General features: G+C 41.9%; 1 protein-coding gene across 4 annotated transcripts in view; it reads right to left on the reverse strand.

The window, feature by feature from the left end:
• The window catches only part of UBAP2 (ubiquitin associated protein 2), a 161636-nt gene that overhangs the window by 146693 nt on the left and 347 nt on the right, over window positions 1-14596 (reverse strand). The gene's annotated exons all lie outside the window — the stretch shown is intronic.

Raw genomic sequence — 14596 nt, forward strand, 5'->3', positions numbered from 1 at the left:
TTTTTCCGGGCTATATGGCCATGTTCTGGAGGCAATTTTTCTCCTGACGTTTCGCCTGCATCTATGGCAAGCATCCTCAGAGGTAATGAGGTCTGTTGGGACTAGGGAAAATGGGTTTATATATCTGTGGAATGACCAGGGTGAGACAAAGGACTTTTGTTTGCTAGGGCTAACTGTGAATGTTTCAGCTGATCACCTTGATTGCATTCAATGGCTTGGAAGTGCCTGGGCGGAATCTTTTGTTGAGAGTGATTTCATGTGCCTGTTTGTTTCCCCTCTGTTGTTTTTGCTGCTGTAATTTTAGAGTTTTTTAATACTGGTAGCCAGATTTTGTTCATTTTCATGGTTTCTTCCTTTCTGTTGAAATTGTCCACATGCTTGTGGATTTCAACGGCTTCTCTGTGTAGTCTGACATGGTGGTTGTGAGAGTGGTCCAGCACTTCTGTGTTCTCAAATAATATGCTGTGTCCAGGTTTGTTCATCAGGTGCTCTGCTATGGCTGATTTCTCTGGTTGGAGTCGTTTGCAGTGCCTTTCATGTTCCTTGATGCGTGTCTGGGCGCTGCGTTTGGTGGTCCCTATGTAGACTTGTCCACAGCTGCATGGTATACGGTAGACTCCTGCAGAGGTGAGTGGATCCCTCTTGTCCTTTGCTGAACGTAGCATTTGTTGGATTTTCTTGGTGGGCCTGTAAGTGGTTTGTATGTACCATTGATATTAATTGCCTGGATTTTACAGTTTTTTCCCAAGTTTCGTGAAGTTTAGACAAGGAGCCCACCAGTTCTTTATGGATTCCTCATAGCTTACATTGTATAACTCTTACGCCATCCTCCACAGTGAACTATTTTTCTGAACAGTATACACCAGGCAACGAAGATCCGCATAGTTAAAGCAATGGTATTCCCCATAGTATCCTATGGATGTGAGAACTGGACCATAAGGAAGGCTGAGCGAAGGAAAATAGAAGATTTTGAACTGTGGTGTTGGAGGAAAATTCTGAGAGTTCCATAGACCACGAGAAGATCCAATCAGTCTATACTTTGGGAAATAAAGCCCGACTGCTCGCTGGAGGGAAGATTAGAGACAAAGATGAAGTCCTTTGACTACATCATGAGAAGACAGGAAAGCTTAGAGAAGACAATGGGAAAGGGAAGGAAAAAGGAAGAGGGGCCGACCAAGGACAAGGTGGATGGATGGCATCCTTGAAGTGATTGGCTTGACTCTGAAGGAGCTGAGGGAGGTGATGGCCGACAGGGAGCTCTGGCATGGACTGGTCCAGGTCATGAAGAGTTGGAAGCGAATAAACAACAACATATACCAGGCACGGGCAAACTTGGGTCCTCCAGGTGTTTTGGACTTCAACTCCCACAATTCCTAACAGTCTACCTGCTGTTAGGAATTGTGGGAGTTGAAGTCCAAAAGACCTGTAGGGCTGAAGTTCATCCATGCCTGGTATACACTCATGTTTACCTTGTGTGTAACAATATCCATTCAATATGAATTTTAAATGTCAGATGTTATATAAGACAAGATTGTGTGGTGTTGTTCTGCACACGTTTCCAAATTAGGTAGAAAAAGTGTAGCACTATCTTTGCAACCATTATAACGCTTCTTCATGAATCATGAAATGTGTGATTGTGGATGTTTTTAGGCAGCTCCGTACTGTTTCAGTATAGCTATTTTTATTTTGTTGATTATGCTTCAGACTCTTTGATTTGGCTTACTAACATATAATTATGTTTAGAAGATTCATAACCAGTATTTTAAATATGTGTACATCTCAAACATTTTAAAATGTGTTAAGTATGGACTGTCTGAGTACAGATAAACAAAGACTGACAATGTTATACTATGGATAACCATTCAAAATAAACAAATACAGGCATCAAAAGTATACCAAATTACCAGATAAGAAAACTAGTATGACAAAATATGGGTATGCTTATACACCGTGTAAAGCTCAAGTACAAGGGTGGGTTCAAACGTTTTGCTTCCTGTGTCATAAAAGCTTTAAGAATGAACATATACATAACAGCAGAAGTTGCTACAGATCATAGCCTGAACTATCCTCTATGCAAAATTACTGTTCAACATAAGGTAAAAGTAAAGGGGTGTGGTGCTCATCTCCATTTCTAAGCCAAACAACTGCGCTCCATGCAGTCGTGCCGGCCACATGACCTTAGTTGTCTACAAACTAAGGTCATGTGGCCGGCATGACTGCATGGAGCGCAGTTACCTTCCCACTGGAGCGGTACCTATTGATCTACTCACATTTGCACGTTTTCAAATTGCTAGGTTGGCAGAAGCTGGGTCTGACAGAAGGAGCTCACACCGCTCCCCAGATTTGAACCTGTGACCTTTCAGTAAACAAGCTCCACAGCTCAGTGCTTTAACCCACTGCGCCACCGGGGGCTCCACTGTTCAACATAGTCACTATCAATTTGTATACATTTGCACCATCATTTAACCCAGGCATCAAAACCATTTTGGAAAAATTCAGGGTTTTGCTTCCTGACCCATGATTTTAAAGCTGTAAAGATTGCAAATCTGGCCCCTTCTGACTTTTACCTGTTTGAACCTCTGGAAGACAACCTAAGTGGTTTCAGATTCAATGACTTCAATGACGTTAAAACAGCTTTAAAATCATGGAGAACGAAGCAAAACTCTGAATTTTTCCAAAATGGTTTTGATGCCTGGGTTAAACAATGGTGCAAATGTGTACAAATTGATGGTGACTATGTGAAATGGTAGTTTTGTGTAGAGGACAGTTCAGGCTATGATCTGTAGCAACTTCCGCTGTAATGTGTTCATTCATAACGTTTTATGACACGGGAAGCAAAAATTTTTGACCCACCCTTGTATAATGCAAGAAAAGGATCCAATACTCCAAATGCAATCAACTAAAACTCTGACTGAAAACAGAAAAGGATCTGTGTTTTCACCTGCTACCTTTTGAATTTATGCTGAACCCAACAAAGAACATAAATCACTCCAAGAATTACTACAGACTGAATACTTCTTATTTGAAATACATAAGACTAGAAGTGTTTTGGATTCCACTTTAGAACTGTATTTGCATATATGTCTGTTGATGGGAACTATGTCTAAAAACAAAATTTCTTAATGTTTCATATACACCTTTTTACATATAGCTTGACTATAATTTTAAACAATATTTAACAATTTTGTGCATGAAATAAAGTTTGTGTACACTGAATCATCAAAAGCAAAGGTGTCACTATCTCAGCTACCAACATTATTTTGGAGTATTTCAGATTCCTAATAAGGGAGGCTCAACCTATATTATTAAGATTTGGTTCCGCATTGTCATCATTGTCTTCATGTATATCCCACTCTTTAGCAGCTCAGCATAGATCAAAATAGACAACACTTAGACGTGGCACCAAATCCAATAATGTTTGAAAAAAGGATAAAGCAAAAATCTGTGTGGACTTCTTTTTTTCAATGTGGGTTCATTTAGACTGTGGTGCACTCCTCTAAGTTAAAAAACTAATAAATAGAAAGCAGGATGGAGACTGGGTTACTTTATCACTCGAACCCACTGCATCATTTTCAAGTTTAATGAATTTTAGATTATTTTAACTCTATAGAATGTAAAGTATTGATTATTTAAGTGTTGTGTGTGTGTGTAGAACAATGTCTGTTCTGTTCTGGTTTTAATAGCTTGTAGACTATTTTGAGTCCCAGTAAAGGGGGAAAGGATGGGCCTAAATTAATAAAGTAACAAAATCAAACAGTTCTTTTTAATTCCAATGAAAAGGTGATCAAAATAACCCCGCCTAAGATTTTCCAAAGCTGCTGTTGGCCTGAACGGACAATGCAAGTACAGATATATTTCATACTAGCTGTCCCCTGCCACATGTTGCTGTGGCCCAGTCTGTGTATGTGTTTTGTGTGTGTATACGTGTGTATATATGTGTTGTTTTGCGCATGTGTTGTAATGTTTGTTTGTTTTTTGCTTTTTAAATCTCTTCCACTGTGTTTTTCAGTGTCACTCGTTGGCCTGATAAGTGTATTGTTTCCAAATTTGGTGTCAATTCGCCCAGTGGTTTTTGAGTTATGCTAATCCCATAAACGAACATTACATTTTTATTTATATATAGATAAGTCAGCTCTCCAAAAGCCTATGTAAGAGATAAAGCATAACCAGAGTTGTGGCATCATTTCCAATACAACATGTCTTGTTAGAGTACAGAACCTGTTTTGTTAGTTTCAATGTTTCCGAAACCTTTTCTTCTTAATTTCTGGCCTCAATGCTCTTTATTACAAACCCAAGTTTACTTGTACACACTGAGCTTTTAGAAGAAGCTAATTCAGGAACCTCTTTCCCAGCGGTCAAGGAACTCTCAGACAACTCAAAATGGAGTAGAAAAGGGATCCGTTGGTAGCAAAAGATTAGATTATATGTGGCTGAGCATGAGAACACTTTGCAGTGGTATTGCTTTTCTCAACCTCTCCAGGAAAGATTAGAAGGCAATGCCAGTGAATCAAGGACCCAACTTGATTGAAAAGAAAGCTTATTTCCTCCTCATTCAGCTCCCCGGTTCTTAACATCCTATGTTGGTTGGCCATGTTTCCCACTCCCAGGCAACAATTCACAAGTTTTGTACAATACCCTGCAATGGGAACAATACTTGACATTTCTCTTTACCAAATCTCGCCTGCTGTGCCAGACCAGTTACCAGATTTATATCAGCCTTAAACAAAACCAAGCTATACAATTTTGGCACCCTTGAACTGGAACCAAACTAGCAGCATCTCTCTAATTTGCACACAGAGTAGCAAGACAGATTGTCCCTTCACCCTTAAAAAGGATCAGGAGGTGGTTTGAGAACACATACACTGAGAACCTGGTCCTCTCTTCTGTAAATTCTATTCCAGTTCATAGTTGCTTCAGGAATTTTCACTTTAAGGTATTCTTCTGAAACTATTGCTAGCTGCAGGAAGCCCTGTATGCATTTAACACAAGGAGCTATAAAGTGCAACTCACCAGATGTTGCTAAACTGTAAGTCCCATTATGTGTTCTCCACCAGGTATGCTGATTAGAGCTGATGGGATCTGACAGTCCAACAACATACAGAAAGCTCACATCAAAATATATTATCCACTCCTTCATTTTAACATATGTCTAGACTTTGGCATATCTGCATAGACAAAACTTACAGTTCCAGAGAAACCACTAAAAAAAGTCACCAAGTGCAGACTTTACTGTTCCAGCGTTCGACAAACACTACATACAGCATCCACACAATTCCTGGCATACAGATACATGGAGGTTGCTTAGCAATGCAGCTAAACCGATATGGATGCATGCCAACAATAGCAGTACTGTGGAAGGAACCATGAAGTCAGCCACTAAACAAGTCTGCTGTAAAAACTGTCTAAAATTCAGTCTTTCTTTCTGATCTATTATTTTTTAACATTTAAAGGAAGATAATGAAGTCAGGACAAGACAAAAACATCTTTCGTAGCCTTTGTAGATTCCCCACCCCCACCCCACCCTGGCTAAATAGAAGTTTCATAACTCCAAACTGACTGACTTTATTTAAAGATCTAGCACAAGAACTCGGAACATATTTACTTATCACTGAAGCAGAAAGGGCAAAAAGAGCTTAACCTGAATTCTTGGCTTCTATCCAGCCTGTAGCAGAAATGTGCCTAAAGAGCCTTTTATATAGCTAAAAAAGTGAGTTCACAGCTTAACTTAACAGTTTACAAATATATGAGGAAATGGAAAATATAAAACACCTCTTTTCCACACAAGACTGAATGTTCAGTGTTTGCAATGATTAATATAGCACCTTCACATAGCCCATTTGAAGCACAAAAAGGCTACTTCAACACAGCACACAGATTTAGCATTGCTGGCATACACAATTCGCAAAAGTTGAAAGCATTAAACCATGAGCTAGTCTTCCATTTCAACAAAAATCTGATTTGGTTCATAACCCAACAGAGAAATATGTGACATGAACTAAGCAACTACCATAAAGATCTACTAAGATAAAGGAACTAACACCTTTTTATGAGGCTATTTCAGGGAGCAAAGGGTTGTTCTTCTCTATCTGATTGCATTTTTCTTCTCTCCTCCTTATCTTCATATTCAGCTCCTACTCTGGCGGAGGAGGGAACTGTTCAAAACCCAGGCCTTATCTCTTTCTAGATAAAAGAACCAAAAAAGTGACTAATCTGAAGAATGTTGCTATCTTCCTTCATCACTGATTCGAATTAAGACAACAGAAGATTGTTTTCACAGGTGGCAGGAGGACACGAAGAATTTCCAAGAAGTCACTTACCAGGTTAAACACAAGGAAGTTCAAGTTACATTACTGGTCAGCTTTACAGAAGCAACATTTTCTTGAGGCAAAATGTAAACACACATACATTAGGAAGAACTTCCTGACTGTGAGAGCTGTTCAGCAGTGGAACTCTCTGCCCCGGAGTGTGGTGGAGGCTCCTTCTTTGGAAGCTTTTAAGCAGAGGCTGGATGGCCATCTGTCAGGGGTGATTTGAATGCAATATTCCTGCTTCTTGGCAGGAGGTTGGACTGGATGGCCCATGAGGTCTCTTCCAATTCTTCGATTCTATGATTCTATGATTCTACATCTGAGAAGGGCCTCAAAGTCGATCAGGCACCTGCTAAAACCAGTTCAGTATTTATATTTGTTTACCAAACATCCTACTCCCAACTGCTCCCTGCAGTTAAACCCAAAATAGCAAATACTTTTAACTGTTTTCAACTCCCAAGCTTTTGTTTTAAAAGTGGGTCACCATGGTTGCTGCATTTCCGTATATAAAGAGAATTATATAAAGAGAACACAAGACAGACTTGTTTTTTTTTCTTTTAAAATAAGTTTTCCCAAGAATGCAGCCTTGCTCTGCTTAAATTTCCACGTGAGCCTCAAAATTACATACAACAGAGGTGAAACATGGGCTAACCAGGGGGGCCTCTACATTGTAGAATTAATGCAGTTTAATACCACTGTAACTACCATAGCTCTATGCCATGGAATCATGGGTGCTCAAGTTTTACAAGGTCTTCAGTCTTCTCTGTCAATGAGTGTCAATGCCTCAAGAATCCACAAATCAATGTATTGTCGAAGGCTTTCATGGCTGGAATCACTAGGTTCTTGTGGGTTTTTTCGGGCTATAGAGCCATGTTCTAGAGGCATTTCTCCTGACATTTCGCCTGCATCTATGGCAAGCATCCTCAGAGGTAGTGAGGTCTGTTGGAATTAGGACAATGGGTTTATATATCTGTGGAATGGCTGGGGTGGGGCAAGGAGCTCTTCCCTGCTGGAGCTAGGTGTGAAGAGCTCCTTGCCCCACCCCAGCCATTCCACAGATATATAAACCCATTGTCCTAATTCCAACAGACCTCACTACCTCTGAGGATGCTTGCCATAGATGCAGGCGAAATGTCAGGAGAAATGCCTCTAGAACATGGCACTATAGCCCGAAAAAAACCCCACAAGAACCTAATCCACAAATCTCAGGATTCCACAACCACGAGCCAAGTCAGTTAAAGTGGAGTCAAACAGCATTCATTCTACAGTGCAGATGCACCCCAACAGAGTGGGCAATCCATCTTCAGCACGCTTGGTGGGGACGAGGGACAGGGCCTTCTCTGTGATGGCCCCTCGGCTGTGGAACTCCCTGCCTAGGGATATTAGATCAGCCCCCTTCCTCCTGACTTTTTGGAAGAGAGTAAAAACCTGGCTCTTCGAGCAAGCATTCGGAATCCCGGAATAAATAGTCAAGCTTGAGATGGAGAATGGCCCATGAATGGCCAAGATGATGAAATGGATGAGGATTGGAATGAGAGGATATAGCTCTTTTTATTTATTTTTTTTGTCTAAATGCACTTAATTGTTTTTGCTTTTAAATGGATGTATTGATGGCATCGAATTGTGCCGATTTGTAGACCGTCCTGAGTCACCTGCGGGCTGATATGGGCGGGATATAAATAATGTAAATAAATAAATAAACCCCCCCACAGCTGCTTAAATGGTGTCAGCATTTTGTTTGCAGAGGCTCTTTCTTATGTTGCAGTGGTTTCCTCTGCACTTTGAAAGAAGCAGCCTTGAAAAGAAAATACTCCTTCTGTAGCTGAAAGAGCCTTAGAAGACGAATAGGATGATAGAGAACAGGCCTCAATGGCCATTCAGTCCAACCCCCTCATGCCAGGCAAAAATGCACGATCAAAGACCTCCCAACAGATGGTCATCCAGTCTCTGCTTAAAAACCTCCAGAGATGGAGACTCCACCCCACTCCATAGTGGTAATAACAACAAAAACAAAAACACCACACTCCACAGTATTAGCATATCCCACTATCAGAATGTTTTTCCTAATATTCAGACAGAATCCTTTTCCTGCAACTTGAATCCATTGCTCCCATGTATCCTGGTCTCTAGAGCAGCAGAAAACAAGCTGGGCCCCTCCCCAATGGGACCTCCTTCCAAAATATGCCTCTCATCCCCCTTCTCGGCCTTTTCTTCTCCAAGCTAAACATCCTCAGCTCCCTTGACTGCTCCCCATAGTGCTTCCTACTCTTTTGGTAGCCCTTCTCTGGACACATTCCCAGTTGTCCATCTCCTCCTGGAATTCTGGTGCCCAGAACTGGACACAGAATTACTGCAGGTGAGGTCTGATCAAAGTAGGATGATCCAATCGATCCAGTTAACTCTCCTCCTGACAGGAACGAATGTGACACAGACACATGGCACGAGGGGAGGGAGCAAAGCCCAAGGCATCAGAAGAACCTGTTCCCTGCAGAACTCAATGGGACGGGTGAGAGAAGGCCTGGCAACTGTTCCTTGCTGGGAAGGAAGCCAAAGCTAGTAAAAGCACAAGAGGTCCAGAACCAGGGCCACCCTCCCAAAATAAAAGCAAGCTCAGAGGAAAGAAGGCTGTCCGCACTCCTCAGCATAAAATACCGAGAAAGGGAAGCTGCTCCAAGGCCTAGTTAACAGAAGTCTACTTATCACATATTCTCTATTTCTGGAACAGGGGACAAGGAGGGGTCTGGCAGGAAAGGCTTGGAAAACCTTAACCATCAAAAATTAGAATGTTGTTAAGATTGTATAAAAGCATAAGGTGAAGTCAAAGCAATTGTAAACATATGCACTATATATGTTATACCAATATTCAAGAACATGGACATGGACGTGCATATGTATATACGCACCAGATGAAATCAAGTGTTAAATAACAGGATGAAAAGCTTAAATAATATACATATACATACAAAAATAAACAACTTTTATCGCCTTTCAAAGTACCCTGAGAGCTGTCATGTCTGCCCAAAATTATTTCAAAATTGGGTACTAGTACTGCTTTTAGAATATTTTAAAGATAATATTTTAAAGAGGTTGCTATGGTTTGGGCTGTGAATACCTTTTTAATCAGTTGTTATGGCTTTTAACTGTTTAAATTTAAATACCATTGATATTTAACTCTACCACCTGCAATCTACCATTTGCAAAGGTAGTTTTGCATGAAGCCCAAAGGAGTGAATCGGCACAAATCAGATATTTAAATTCATCCTTGGAAACTTTTAAACAGAGACTGGACGGCCATCTGTCAGGGATACTTTGATTGTGCTTTTCCTGCATGGCAGGAGGCTGGACTAGATGGCCCAAAATGAACAAACATATTAAAATGTACATGTTTGTACATTTTTAGGTTTTAATTTGTATTTTCATTTGGTTTTACTATAAGCCACTTTTGGAGTCTCTTTTGTAGAAAGAGAAAGCTGGGTATAAACACATAATAATATTAACTGCTTATATATGTGTGTGTGCTCATCTTGTTTTCATTTATTTGTTGTTTTTTTTCTTCACCTCAGGAGCCCTAGCAGATTGCCTCATGTCACGGAAGACTCTAACATCTTTTTCACATGGGCTGTTGTCGAGACAGGCATCACCCACCCTGGATCATTGCATTTCAATTTTTTTCTGCCTAAGTGGAGTGTCTAAGATCAAGTACTTCAACGGCCTAGCTGCCTGCTGCTGACCATAGCAAAATCTATTGAATGTATGCTTTTAAGCTGTTGCATTGTACTTATATTTTACTAGCCATTCCCTGCCACACATTGCTGTGGCCCAGTCTATGTATGTGTTTTGTGTGTGTATGTGTATATATGTAATTTTGCACATGTTATAATGTATTTTCTATTTTTTAAGTCTCTTCGACTGTGTTTTTCAGTGTTTTATGAGTGATGGTCACACATTGGCCTGAGAGGTGTGTTGTGTCCAAATTTGGCGTCAATTCGTCCAGTGGTTTTTCAGTTATGTTAATCCCACAAACAAACGTTACATTTTTATTTATACAGATTGTGCTTATATTTTAACTGTACTGTTTAATTGTACTTATATTTTTACTGTTTAAATTGGTATGTTGTATTTATTGCTGTATATGTAATGTGGCTTTGAATTTGCCATGGTCTGTAAGCCGCCCTGAGTCCCCTTAGGGGTGAGAAGGGCGGAGTATACATATAGTATAATAATAATAAACAAATAAATAATATCTTACATTTGTCCTTGTTGCAATTCATGTTATTAGTTTCGGCTCTGTAAACTGTTGTGGTCCTTTTGAATTCTGATCCTGTACTCTGGAGGATGAGCAATCCCAACAAATTTGGTGTCATCTGCAAACTTATCAGCACACCCTCTAAACCAGGGGTCCTCAAACTAAGGCCCAGGGGCCAGATATGGCCCTCCAAGGTCATTTACCCAGCCCCCGCTCAGGGACAGCTTAAGTCTGAAACAACTTGAAAGCATACAACAACAACAACAACAACAATCCTATCCCATCATCCAAAAGCAGGCCCACACTTCCCATTGAAATACTCATAAGTTTATATTTGTTAAAACTGTTTTTCTTTTCAATTATTGTATTGTTTTTAAGTGGTTTTTCACAACAAATAAGATATGTGCAGTGTGCTTAGGAATTCATTCATGGTTTTTTCCCCTCAAATTATATTATGGCCCTCCAACAGTTTGAGAGACTGTGACCTGGCCCTCTGTTTAAAAAAGTTTGTGGACCCCTGCTCTAAACCTTCAACCAAGTCATTACCTACATATTCATGGACATGATCAAGATCATGGGCCAACTTGGGCCCTCCCTACAAGTATTTTGGACTTCAACTCACACATTTCCTAACACCCTCAGGCCCTCTCCTTTTTCTTTTCCGCTTAAGCGGCTGAGGGAGAAAAGGAAGGGACTTGAGGCTATTAGGAATTATGGGAATTGAAGTCCAAACACCTGGGGGGTTGAAATTTGCCCATGTCCGGGCTAAGCATTGAATAAACATACAAATGAGTATAGTAGACTTAAGCGGCTGAGGGGGGAAAGAAAGGGGCCTGAGGCTCTTTGTTAGGAATTGTGGGAGTTGAAATCCAAAGCACATAGGCTGAAATTTGCCCATGCCTGGCCTAAACATTGAATAAACATACAAGTGAGTATAGTAGACTTAAGCAGCTGAGAGGGGAAAGGAAGGAGCCTGAGGCTGTTAGGAATTGTGGGAGCTGAAAACCAAAACACACGAAAGGTTGAAATTTGCCCATGCCTGGCCTAAACATTGAATAAACATACAAATGAGTATAGTAGACTTAAGCAGCTGAGAGGGGAAAGGAAGGAGCCTGGGGCTGTTAGGAATTGTGGGAGCTGAAAACCAAAACACATAGGTTGAAGTTTGCCCATGCCTGGCCTAAGCATTGAATAAACATACAAGTGAGTATAGCAGACTTAAGCAGCTGAAGGGGGAAAGGAAGGGGCCTAAGGCTGTTAGGAACTGTGGGAACTGAAGTCCAATACACCAGGAGCAGTGGTTCTCAACCTGGGGTCCTCAGATGTTTTTGGCCTTCAGCTCCCAGAAATCCTAACAGCTGGTAAACTGGCAGGGATTTCTGGGAGTTGTAGGCCAAAATACTCTGGGGACCCCTAGTTGAGAACCACTGACCTGGAGGGTTGAAGTTTGCCCATGCCTGGCCTAAGCATTGAATTAGCATACAAGTGAGTATAGTAGACTTAAGCAGCTGAGAGGGGAAAGGAAGGGGCCTGAGGGCCTGTTAGGAATTGTGTGAGTTGAAATCCAAAACACCTGGAGGGTTGAATTTTGCCCATGCCTGAGCTAAGCATTGAATTAGCATACAAGTGAATATAGTAGAACTTAAGCAGCTGAGAGGGGAAAGGAAGGGGCCTGAGGGCCTGTTAGGAATTGTGGGAGTTGAAGTCCAAAACACCTGGAGGGTTGAATTTTGCCCATGCCTGAGCTAAGCATTGAATTAGCATACAAGTGAATATAGTAGAACTTAAGCAGCTGAGAGGGGAAAGGAAGGGGCCTGAGGGCCTGTTAGGAATTGTGTGAGTTGAAATCCAAAACACCTGGAGGGTTGAATTTTGCCCATGCCTGAGCTAAGCATTGAATTAGCATACAAGTGAATATAGTAGAACTTAAGCAGCTGAGAGGGGAAAGGAAGGGGCCTGAGGGCCTGTTAGGAATTGTGGGAGTTGAAGTCCAAAACACCTGGAAAGTTGAAATTTGCCCATGTCCAGTCTAAGCACTGAACAAACATACAACCTTCAATACACGGAAGGTTGAAGTTTGCCCATGCCTGGCCTAAGCATTGAATAAACATACAAGTGAGGATAGTAGACTTAAGCAGCTGAAGGGGAAAAGAAAGGGGCCCGAGGCTGTTAGGAATTGTGGGAGTTGGAAGTCCAAAACACCTGGAAGATTGAAATTTGCCCATGCCTGGCCTAAGCATTGCCCATGCCTGGCCTAAGCAAGTCCAAAACACCTGGAGGGTTGCCCATGCCCAGTCTAAGCATTGAATAAACATACAAGTGAGTATAGTTGACTTAAGTGGCTGAGGGGGGAAAGGAAGGGGCCTAAGGCTGTTAGGAATTCTGGGAGTTGGAGTCCAAAATACATGAAAGGTTGAAATTTGCCCATCCCCGGCCTAAGCATTGAATAAACATACAAGTGAGTATAGTAGACTTAAGGGGCTGAGAGGGGAAAGGAAGGGGGCTGAGGGCCTGTTAGGAATTGTGGGAGTTGAAGTCCAAAACACCTGGAAGGTTGAAATTTGCCCATGCCTGGCCTAAACATTGAATAAACATACAACTGAGTATAGTAGACTTAAGCAGCGGAAGAGGAAAAAGTAGGGGCCTAAGGCTGTTAAGAATTGTAGGAGCTGATGTCCAAAACACCTGGAGGGCTGAAGTACAAAACACCTGGAAGTTTTCTCATGCCCAGTCTAAGCATTGAATAAACATACAAATGGGTAAAGTAGACTTAAGCAGCTGAGGGGGGAAAGGAAGGGGCCTAAGGCTGTTAGGAATTGTGGGAGTTGAAGTCCAAAACACCTGGAAGGTTGAAATTTGCCCATGCCTGGCCTAAGCATTGAGTAAACATACAACTGAATATAGTAGAATTAAGCAGCTGAGAGGGGAAAGGAAGGGGCCTGAGAGTTGTAGGCCAAAAACATCTGGGGACCCCAGGTTGAGAACCACTGACCTGGAGGGTTGAAGTTTGCCCATGCCTGGCCTAAGCATTGAGTAAACATACAACTGAGTATAGTAGAATTAAGCAGCTGAGAGGGGAAAGGAAGGGGCCTGAGAGTTGTAGGCCAAAAACATCTGGGGACCCCAGGTTGAGAACCACTGACCTGGAGGGTTGAAGTTTGCCCATGCCTGGCCTAAGCATTGAGTAAACATACAAGTGATTATAGTAGACTTAAGCAGCTGAGAGGGGAAAGGAAGGGGCCTGGGGCTGTTAGGAATTGTGGGAGTTGGAGTCCAAAACACCTGGAGGGTTGAAGATTGCCCATGCCTGGCCTAAGCATTGAATAAACATACAAGTGAGTATTGTTGACTTAAGTGGCTGAAGGGGGAAAGAAAGGGGACTGGGGCTGTTAGGAATTCTGGGAGTTGGAGTCCAAAACACCTGGAGGGTTGAAGATTGCCCATGCCTGGTCTAAGCCTGGAATAAACATACAACTGAGTGTAGTTGACTTAAGGAGCTGAGGGGGAAAAGGAAGAGGCCTGAGGCTGTTAGGAATTGTGGGAGTTGGAGTCCAAAACACCTGGAGGGTTGAAATTTGCCCATGCCTGGCCTAGGCATTGCCCATGCCTGGCCTAAGCAAGTCCAAAACACCTGGAGGGTTGCCCATGCCCAGTCTAAGCATTGAATAAACATACAAGTGAGTATAGTAGACTTCAGCAGCTGAGAGGAGAAAGAAAGGGGCCTGGGGGTGTTAGGAATTGTGGGAATTGGGAGTCCAAAACACCTGGAGGAGGGCCCAAATGGCCCTTTCCCTGGTCTAGAGAGTGAGGAAGGTAGAAATGAAACCTTAATAGCTTCTCCTTCCTATAAATCACACTTTATCTCACTGTGAAGGTTGGGGAAGAGAAGAAAGGAAAGGGAAAGGGAAGAGGAGCATTATAAGGATGGGAAACACTCTCTCTTCACGTTGACACGTGTTTTCTATCACCCTGAAAACGAGAAAGAGAACCAAACAACTTCTCAACCACACAACCAGCCCCATCTTGGCACGTGTAACCCATC

The sequence above is a fragment of the Anolis sagrei genome, chromosome 2 (assembly GCF_037176765.1).
Source record: "Anolis sagrei isolate rAnoSag1 chromosome 2, rAnoSag1.mat, whole genome shotgun sequence".
Taxonomy (NCBI): domain Eukaryota; kingdom Metazoa; phylum Chordata; class Lepidosauria; order Squamata; family Dactyloidae; genus Anolis; species Anolis sagrei.